Source organism: Crinia signifera, chromosome 12 (assembly GCF_055691185.1).
Source record: "Crinia signifera chromosome 12, ASM5569118v1, whole genome shotgun sequence".
NCBI lineage: Eukaryota > Metazoa > Chordata > Amphibia > Anura > Myobatrachidae > Crinia > Crinia signifera.
Window position 1 is genome coordinate 59,786,746 of NC_139228.1, and position 10,930 is coordinate 59,797,675.

Below are 10,930 nucleotides of genomic sequence, written 5' to 3' on the forward strand. Positions count from 1 at the left end.
GACAGAGAGAGAGAGAGAGAGAGAGAGAGAGGAAGGAGAGTAAAAGGGAAAGTGGGAGAGAGAGCAGGGTGAGAGAGAAAGGGAGAGAGAGAGAGAGATAGGGAGGAGAGAGATAGAAAGAAAGAGGGGGAGAGTGAGGGAAAGAAAGAGCAGGGGATAAAGATATCAAGAGGGGAGAGAGAAAGGAAAAGTGTAAGGGAGAAAGATTGAAAGAGGAGGAGGATAAGGAAGATAAAATGGGGAAATGGAGAGAGAGAGAGAGAGATGGGGAGAGACTGAGAGAGAGAGGGATACATATGGCCTTATTCTGGTTCACTCTCAGAGGCAAATTTCTTCTCAAATGGTCAAAAAAATGTGCACTGCAGGGGGCAGATATAACATGTGCAGATAGAATTAGATTTGGGTGGGGTTTTTCTTCAAAGTGAGATCTATATTGAAGTTAGAAATAAAGCAGTCAGTATTTTCCCTGCACAGAAACAAAATAACTCACCCAAATCTAATTCTCTCTGCACATGTTACATATGCCCCACCTGAAATGCACATGGTTTATTCCATTCGAGAAGGAATTTGCCTCTGAGAGTGAACCAGAATAAGGCCCTTAGCAGGTTATTCTGGTTGGTGCGGTCCTTTAGAATTCTTTCGGAGCTGACCGAACGCCACGCTGTGCGGAGATTGTAAGAACAAACGCCCACAGGTCCTCCGCATTCGGACGGACTCACTCTCTAAGAAGAGGGTGTGTTTTCGCACAACATCCAAACCGTGCGTGTGTGGTGGCCACACAAAGATTCTGCATGGTCTTACAGCGTCAGAATGGACGGGAAGCTGCCCGTACGCACCGATGCGGGGTATGTCCGCAACTCACGACTGTTATCTGAACTCATACATCTGACACATGACACACTTATGCAATTAGCCAACCTCATAAAAAATGGATTGTTTGTAATTGTCATCAATTAAATCCTAATTGATACTTAAACACATTACTACCACTTTACATTAACCCTTACATCATGTCAAGTGCTATTCATTCATTGTTACCTCTTTACCTAGGTTTTATATATGCATATTATATAATAATTGCAGGTCAAATGCAATATTCTTCAATGTGCTAATTATTACTAACACATGCTTAAGCAAACTTACCATCAGTTATAAACACAGTGTGTGTGTGTGTTATGTTTTTTGCTTAATGTTATTTGGACTACAATTATATTACATTAGTGTCTTGCAAGGATGTGCACACTACAATAACACACATCTATATACAGTATCTACCTTTTGCAAATTATAAAAATAATAAACTATTTACACATACACTGTAAAATTACAAAAAACACACAGACAACTTCTAACTGGTATGAACTTTTTATTTCTAATAAACAAAAAATAAATTTTAGAAGAGCAGGTCGGTCAGGTCCTGCAGATCTGCTTGTAGTAGTTGAAGGTGCGCCCTCATCCGGCGGAGGGCCCCATTGACACCTTCATTAGGTTCCCTTTGGTCATCTGTGGGCATGTTAAAGGGGGGTAAACTAAGAATAAGGTAGAAATGTTACATTGTGATGCTAAAATTCAATACAAACTACCTACAGCATTATAAATCATACATACATAAAATTACATAGGCTTCAGTTTCCAAAATATGATGGTGACATACACACAGTGGTTTATGATGGTGACATACACACAGTGGTTTACACTATACAATATGTTACTTATACCATTGTCAATGTATGTTTCCAAAGCACACCAACACTTGAGCCTCATTAAGACTTGTCATGGCTTAACACTCACCAATGTACTATAAAGCTACATCCACTATAACTTTTCACATTTCTGCATAAATATAATCCTTCATGTCACTGCTCAATGGTTAAATGCAGGTATGTATGTGTGTGTATATATATATATATATATATATATATATATACCACACACATACATACATACATACATACATACATACATACATACATACATACATACATACCACATGAAAAGGCTGGTTTTGTCACTCTAACACTTACTCTGTAGGAAACCTCACAGTCATAGTGTTCCCTCTGAATCCAAACCCACCCATGACTAAGCTGCTGCAGCTTTTGTCCTTGGACCTGAGAAGCATGTAATGAGCTCCACCAATCTCAACCCATAAAAAACAGGCTATGTTCTCTGCTGCAACGTGGCATGAGACTTAGTCAACTCTCAATAATGCACAGTAAACTTGTGCAATAACGGATGCCTTTGCTGCCGATGTTCTGCTCCATTAATCATTGTCATATTGCCAGTTAAGTGAAGCTGCAGCACTAACACACTCATCCCTTTAATCCGGGATACAGATTAACTACACAGGCTCTGTGGCATTTTAAATCGAGGTGAAAGCCATCCCCAGAACCTGTGTAATTAAGATGTGTTCTGGATGATAGTGATGATTTACTCACCCTATCTAACCCCTAAGTGTGTCTGTTGTTACCCACTTTGTTGTCATAATTTTTGCAATAGTTAATCAAAAATAATTCAGCATTGCGACATAATAAACAGTAGGCAAAAAAGACAATGATGCATTATGTATTCCTACCACTTTCCACGACCTCCACCTCCTGAGGGGACTCCTCCATTACATAGCCCCAGGCCTCCTCCTCCTGCGGCACCTTACAGGCCTCCTCCTGGTTCTGGGCAGCCTCTTCAAGGCCCTGCTCCTCCTCCTCCTGGGCCTGGGCAGCCTCTTCAAGGCCCTGCTCCTCCTCCTCCTGGGCCTGGCCAGCCTCTTCAAGGCCCTGCTCCTCCTCCTCCTGGGCCTGGCCAGCCTCTTCAAGGCCCTGTTCCTCCTCCTCCTGGGCTTGGCCAGCCTCTTCAAGGCCCTGCTCCTCCTCCTCCTGGGCCTAGCCAGCCTCTTCAAGGCCCTGCTCCTCCTCCTCCTGGGCCTGGCCAGCCTCTTCAAGGCCCTGTTCCTCCTCCTCCTCCTGGGCCTGGCCAGCCTCTTCAAGGCCCTGCTCCTCCTCCTCCTGGGCCAGGGCAGCCTCTTCAAGGCCCTGCTCCTCCTCCTCCTCCTCCTGGGCCTGGCCAGCCTCTTCAAGGCCCTGTTCCTCCTCCTCCTGGGCCTGGCCAGCCTCTTCAAGGCCCTGCTCCTCCTCCTCCTGGGCCTGGGCAGCCTCTTCAAGGCCCTGCTCCTCCTCCTCCTGGGCCTGGCCAGCCTCTTCAAGGCCCTGCTCCTCCTCCTCCTGGGCCTGGCCAGCCTCTTCAAGGCCCTGCTCCTCCTCCTCCTGGGCCTGGCCAGCCTCTTCAAGGCCCTGCTCCTCCTCCTCCTGGGCCTGGCCAGCCTCCTCCCGGGCCTGCCTTGCTCGGTCACGTGCTCGTAAAAAAAATAGAATGCTGAGTATCAATTAAGGGTCATTATTTTATGATTCATAATTTACCAAAAACAATGACATATTACATCCACATGACAGCATGTCAAAGAGGAAGTAACACATACATAGTGTATGCCAATTTCAACTCATTAACAGCCATTTAACCACATTTACATAAATAATCTACTTAAATCATTCACTGGTAAATATGTAATGTTTGCATAAAAACTCACATCTTGCTATCTGCAGCCTTAGACGCTGCAGAAGGTCTGGCTGGCATCGTCGCAGATCCGACCAGCGTCGCTCGAGCTGCGCAACGGACCTCCGCACCTGGGTCCGCACGAATATTTGGCGCCGGGCAGCAAGGTTCGCCCGGCGCTTATCACGGTTGCTTATAAAGGGCCCCGCACGCCCCAGCCTGGTCTCCATGACAGAGACCAGGGCCCTCAGCTCAGCTGTGCTGAATGGTGCAGTTCGTTGGTAGGTCGCCATGTTAGTAATGGCGCATCACAAACAATCATGTACTGTAATTGGTTGGTAAGATTGTTATTTGGTATTAACTTTATTGATCATTTTTACAGGAACAGTGTGTATGCGCTACAACAATCGGCGAAAACATTGCACCGCCAAACAACGCTTGCTATAGCTTGGCATCGCATAGCTGTCTTTCGCATTACTTACTGTATGCATTTATGTATATGCGTACATTTATTAAAATACACACATACACATACACATACACATACGTGCAGTTCTCCTGAATAAAATCATCACCAACACATACAAAACAGACAGGGTGAAAGAAGTAGGAAAATCAATATGCTCACCAAACATGGATGATAACATCAGCTAAAATATTGATAAAAAATAAAAAGTTTTACATACCTCTACAAGGCATAAATGTGAACTGCAATATTGGTGTCAAACCAATACACTTCAAACATTAAACATAGTGCACTAGCATTTTGCATTACTAGGCCATGGTGCCTAATGTTTCCTTCCTAAACCACAATAATTACATATGTTTCATAGTTGATGGGTTTATTTGGGAAACATTTTGGATGGTCTGTGCAACATTCAAAAATGTACCTGAAGAAACGTCTGACCACAGAGTCCCGCAGCTGGTATCCCCTGCGGCTTTCCGGGGAGCGGGATGGGCGCAGGGGAGCATCTTGCGGCTCAGATGGTACCTCCCACTCATCAAAAGAGATATTACGCCGCACAGCTATGTTATGGAAGAATACATAGCATAATCCCACAATCCTCTACACCATTTCAGGCGCATACTGTAAGTCTCCACCAGTGCAGTGGAGCACTCTAAATCGACCCTTTAACAGGCCAATTGAGCGCTCCACCACTTGCCTGGTGGCAACATGCGCCCTATTGAATGCCTCCTGTGGGCCCGGTGTTGGGGAGCTGTACGGCGTAAGCAGCCAAGGCGTACATGGGTAACCGGAGTCACCCAGAACCCACGCATCACAGCCTTCAAGCTCTTGGAGTCTATGCCAAATCCCGGTTTGTCGGATAACATGAGAGTCATGGGCACTTCCGGAAAACTTCGAGTTGAAGGCGAGAATTTCCATTGATGGTCCACATACCACCATCACGTTGAGTGAGTGGAACATTTTTTGGTTCCTATAGATCTTCTCACTGCGTGATGGAGGCACGAATGGTACATGGGTGCCATCCACAGCTCCTATCACATTAGGGAAGCCAGCAATTTGATGGAATGCCTGCTGGCTTCTATGAAGGGTCTCTTGTGCAAAAGACATGGGCATGAAGTGCCCCTTGCGCCTAAACATGGCTGACATCACACGCCTCAGGATTCTGCTGAAAGCAGGCTGGGATATTCCAGCAAGTACTGCCACTACTTGTTGGAATGATCCTGAGGCGCAGAAATGCAACACCGCCAACAGCTGAGTGTGAGGCGGAATTGCCATCGTGAGCCGATGAAGAGGTTCTAGATCACTCTCAATTAAAGAGAGTATATCTAGAATGACATGTGGGGGTAACCGGTACCTAGTAAGTACCTCATCATCGGGCAACCCAAAGAGTGTCACTCGTGTGCGAAAGATTCTTGCACGTCCTGGCCTCCTTTGGCGACAAGGGGGTGGAGCCGCAAGTGCCCTCAGCCCATGGGCCATAAATTGCATCACTGCTTCTGCAACCTAAAACAAAATTACCACAATAAAAGGTACACCTAAGCAAAGAATGGCCCACAATAAACTATAGTAGAAACATATGGATCCATACGTACAACTGATGGCCGCCCGCTCAGGTCCCGAATATCCATAATGATCTACAATTATGCAAAAATAATATAACCTCACACAACAATTGTAATATAAATATGTTTCTTACATGTAAAACTGAAAAAATAATTAAGTTGTATATTGAAAACATGAAGTTAGTCAAATCATGTAGTCATACACATGAAGGATGAATATTTTTAAAAAATACAGATTTTGAAGCATGGGTCCTAAACCTGTGCGCCTTCAGATGTTGTGAAAGTACATGTTCTAACATGCATAGGCACATTGTTAACTATAACAGCATGCCAAAACAAAGAAAGAGGGTGTGCCGGCGCTGGCTGCTTCAATAAGATGTACTCAACATCAATGTGCCGGCCGCTTAGTGATAGCGCACCACTCAAAACCCCTTTTTCCTCAGCATGCCAAAACTGTCAGGTCTTGCTGGGACATGTAGTTCCACAACATATGGAGGGCCACAGGTCGAACACCTGTGTGTTAAAGGGTGGCCAGGTAACATGAATCATTTATGCAAACAACGATTGCCAGCAAAAATAGAGTGTGATATGTTAACAACTTGTGCCTAAATGAGTACACTAACATAGTAAATGTATCTCATCTCTAAAATAAATATGTCAAAACTTACCTTACACCGGCCCACACTAGAGATCTGGATTCAAATGTACCTAGCATCAAGCCACTATTTATAGGCCTATCATATGTGATGTGGATGCCATCAGTGATTACTATTGCATGAGTTGTGGACTGGATTTAAATATGGAATGGGTTAATTACATTTGTTGTACATACAAAACAACTTGCAAAAGTTGTAGCTGGTCATTGTATAAAAATTCAGACAATTAGTACAAAATCAGACTTGGAATGTACGCCTGGTTTTGTACACTATATTTTCTGCTGCTATGGGCGTGGCGTATGCGCCGCACAAACACTACGGTGTACGCAGCCGTACGGTACACTGCCGCACAGAACACAGGGTGGGGCTGATGTACGCCAATTACATAAATGGGTATATAAAGGTGTGCAAGAAAAACAAGATTGTGCTGCAAACATGTCTGGTTCACAATCAGAGGGAAAACAGGAGCATCAGATCCTCATATCTCAGCTGGACTCCATCACCTCCAATGTGCACCTGACCAGAAACCAGCCATTGGGAGGTGAACAAGCTGCAGGCCCATCTTCAGATGGGCCATCTTCTACCTCAGCAGAATCATTGGGAACACAGCAGGTGGCTTCACAAGAGAGTAGCCTGGCCAGCACTTCAAGTACAGCAACAAGTAGCCGTGGCCGTGGGCATGGCCGGAAGATGCCAACAGAGGAACCAACGAAGAACAAGGCATTCCAACCGGAGGAACTGCAAATTCTTGTACCCCGTGCACGGGATTTGATCGAGTTGACACAGGCGAGGTTGACACCCACAATGAGATGGAGGATTTGGGAGGACATAACTGTGGAGATTAATGTGGTGGCTCCACAAGTTCGTGAGGCAGAGCACGTGAAGAAAAGGCAAGTTCAAGTGTTTGAAATTAGAGATCAGCTATACCAGTAATGTGTGTATGAGAAGGTAGATGCAATTGTTAAATGGCAGGTCACGTTGCTAGGAGCAACAGACATGATTGCCATGTCACTTATTCTATATATATTATACGGTGAGTGTGAATGTATGTTCAAGGTGATTATTTTAAACTTTAAACTAATGTCAGTTATGTGTTATGAATCAGATTTCCAAATCTGTAGAGATAACAATGCATGCTAATTCAAACGTCAGGGGTGACATGTAATAATATGTAAACTTTGGTTGCAGGTGGCATGACTTCAAAAGCAACCTCAAGAAGAAAATGAACGCACGCTGGGAAAACAGCCACACCACTGGGGCTGGCCCCATGCCAAGCCGACTGAAGCTCACCCCCCTGGAGGAGTTGGCTGTGGATTCCATAGCTATTGATGAGGTCCGGGGGGTGAGCAACATGGACAGTGAGGCCCCAGTGGAAGTATTTGCGGCTGTACTTGAAGGTAATTAGTTAGCATGGCATAAGTACTTTGTAATAATTGTAAAGGAATGTGTTGTAATTATAAGTTTCTCTTTCAGCATCATCTCCAACGTGCGGTAGCGATCTTCTTGAGGATGAGGCGGAGGATACAGTGCCACCTACCACACGTGGCAGCCATGTGCAGAAACAGCAGCCAACGGCCACACAGGGGCCCTTATTCTGATCGGTGCGTACATTCCCGAATTCTTACGGAGCGGGCCGCACACAACGCTATGCGGACATCGTCCGTAGAAACGCCCATTGAGCCCCCGCATTCGGACGGACTCACTCTTTAAGAATTGGGCGTGTGTACGGACGACCTACAAACCTTGCGTGTGCGGTGGACACGTACAGATTCTGCACGGTCTTACAGCGTAAGCACGGTCTTACCGCGTTAGAACGTACGGGAACCTGGCCGTAGGCACCGATGCGGAGTATTTTCGCTCAATACAACACTATTTTTCGGAGCACACACAGCGAACACATGACCCACGTATGCAATTAGGCAACCTCATTAAAAAGGGATTGTTGTCTATTTGAATCAATTAAATCCTAATATATACTGAAACACATTACTACTATATTCATTACACACATTAACCCTTACAGCATGTGAACATACTGTAACATAATCTATATACAGTATGTACAGTTTGCTTATTTAAAAGATTATAAACAAGTTACACATATACTTTTCCATTTTTAAAAAACACACTGACAACTTCGAACTGTAATTAACTATTTATTAAGGTTAAGAAACATAGAAATTTAAGAAAAAATAAATTAATTAATTTGCGCCATCGGAATGGGATTATATGGTCGACGAGTATTAGATCGACGGTGTTTTGGTCAAAGCCGTTAGTCAGACTGTACGGTTTTATCGAAAGTGTATAGATAGACAGTAGCATATGGTCGATCATATTTAGATCGAAATATGCAAGGTCGAACGGCAGAAAGGTAGACCGCTATTAGGTCGACCTGTATCTAGGTCGACCGCATTTTTATCGACAAGTACGAGGTCGTTAATCGCTAGGTCGTCCGCAATTAGGTTGACCGGTAAATATGTCGACCGTTTCCAGGTCGAAAATTACAAGGTCGATCAACAATAGGTGGCCCACTATAAGGTCAATAAGTGCAAAGTCAACTGTTTATAATTTGACCACATTTAGGACGCCTTACACAAGGTTCACCGTTAATAGGTTGACACATAAACCACGTTGTACAGCAGTATTCTGACGTGGCACCACAAGTGCCACAATGACCTGGCACTGCTTAGCGCTGCACACCCCCATTACACCGTCACTCATGAAGCTCTCCACCCCTGGGATCCCTCCATCTCCCTAGCTGCACCCATTAAATACGGCACACCTATTGCCGCCTAAATGCAGACTCCCCAAGTCTCCCCATAGAGTCACACAGCCTCCCGTCTACATTTAGAACTCCACTCTAGCGCATTGCCGGGCCCTATCATGACTGCGGCGCCCAGTAGGCAGCTGCCCAGGGTGGCGGGATCTCGGGGGGCGCTAAAGTCTGCCTATCAAATATTCGAGGATTTCTGTGGAGGATCCCTGTTGTACTTAATGCAGAAGGCTGCTGTGGAACCTCTGAGACCTCCCCCACACTTTCCCTAGAGGCATACTTCCCTACTTTGGTGCCTAAGAACACTTATACTGGCCCTTGTGGCACCACAAGTACCAAAATGACCTGGCACTGCTCAGCGCTGCACACCCCCATTACACCATCACCCATGAAGCTCTCCACCCCTGGGATCCCTCCATCTCCCTAGCTGCACCCATTAAATACGGCACACCTATTGCCGCTTAAATGCAGACTCCCCAAGTCTCCCCATAGAGTCACACAGCCTCCCGTCTACATTTAGAAGCTCATTCCATGCTAGTTGATAGCGCTTTGCCAGGCTCTATCATTACTGTGGCACTACAAGTGCCAGAATGACCTGGCACTGTGCAGCGCTGCAAACACCCATTACACTGTCACCCATGAAGCTCTCCACCCCTGGGATCCTTCCATCTCCCTAGCTGCACCCAATAAAGACGTCACCCCTAAGCACCCCTATATCTGACTAAATCCAGACTCCCCAAAGTCACACAGCCTCCCGTCTACATTTAGAAGCTCATTCCATGCTAGTTGATAGCGCTTTGCCAGGCTCTATCATTACTGTGGCACTACAAGTGCCAGAATGACCTGGCACTGTGCAGCACTGCAAACACCCATTACACTGTCACCCATGAAGCTCTCCACCCCTGGGATCCCTCCAACTTATGTTACATTCGACCTATAAGGTTTCGATGTAATGTAAGTGTCGACCTTTACAGTGTCTGTGAAGTGGTGGCGACCTAAGTTCGTTCGATCTTCCCGTGATCGACCAAATGACCGTATACCATTTGCCTTTTAGCTACACCATAGTCCTGTGCAGTATGAGGTAACATATATATATATATATATATATATATATATATATATATATATATATATATATATATAATATGTATAATTCAAGTGAACAGCCTAATACCTAGTTCCCTCTGCAGGCCACTTCAACCCTGACTGGGTTTTGTATCAATTAAACCACACATTTGGGGCAACAAAAAAACATTTATTAAATGAACTTCGAAAATAAATTATAATTCGCCACAAAATAAAAGGTAGCATAGCAGGAAGAAAATTAAATAATATATAATAAATACATGTATTCTAGACATACATAGCCACAGCAGAATCATTAGGAACACATCAGGTGGCTTCACAACAAAAGTATAGCACCAACACTTCAAGTACAGCAGACAGTAATGGTAGCCGAAAGAGGGCAACAGGGGAACCAAACAAGACATTCGAACCGAGGGCAAATGTGGGTACCCTCTGCACGGAATTGGACACAGGAAGCTGACACACACAGCTCAATGAAAGATTTGGGAAGACATAAGGGTGGAGATTAATGCGGACACAAGTTCATCTGCGGGCACGTTTGCCCCTGCCAGGCTCCTTGCCACGTGCAGCAGCTCTTCTGCCACGGCCACGGTCAGATGGTGGGCCAGGTGGAGCAGATGCTGGGGAGGGGGTGGATCGTCTTCCCCCTCTGGCAGCAGGGAGTGCTGATGGTGGGAATGCACCAGAAACGGATGACAATAGGACCCTATTGCTGGCAACTAGCTCCACCATAAGCTCATTATGGTGGAGGAGGAGGTCATTTTGCCGGCGGGCTTGATCAGCCAGCACCTGCAGGCTAGCAGCAATTGATTGCTGACTGGCAGCCATAGCCTGCAGGCTCACA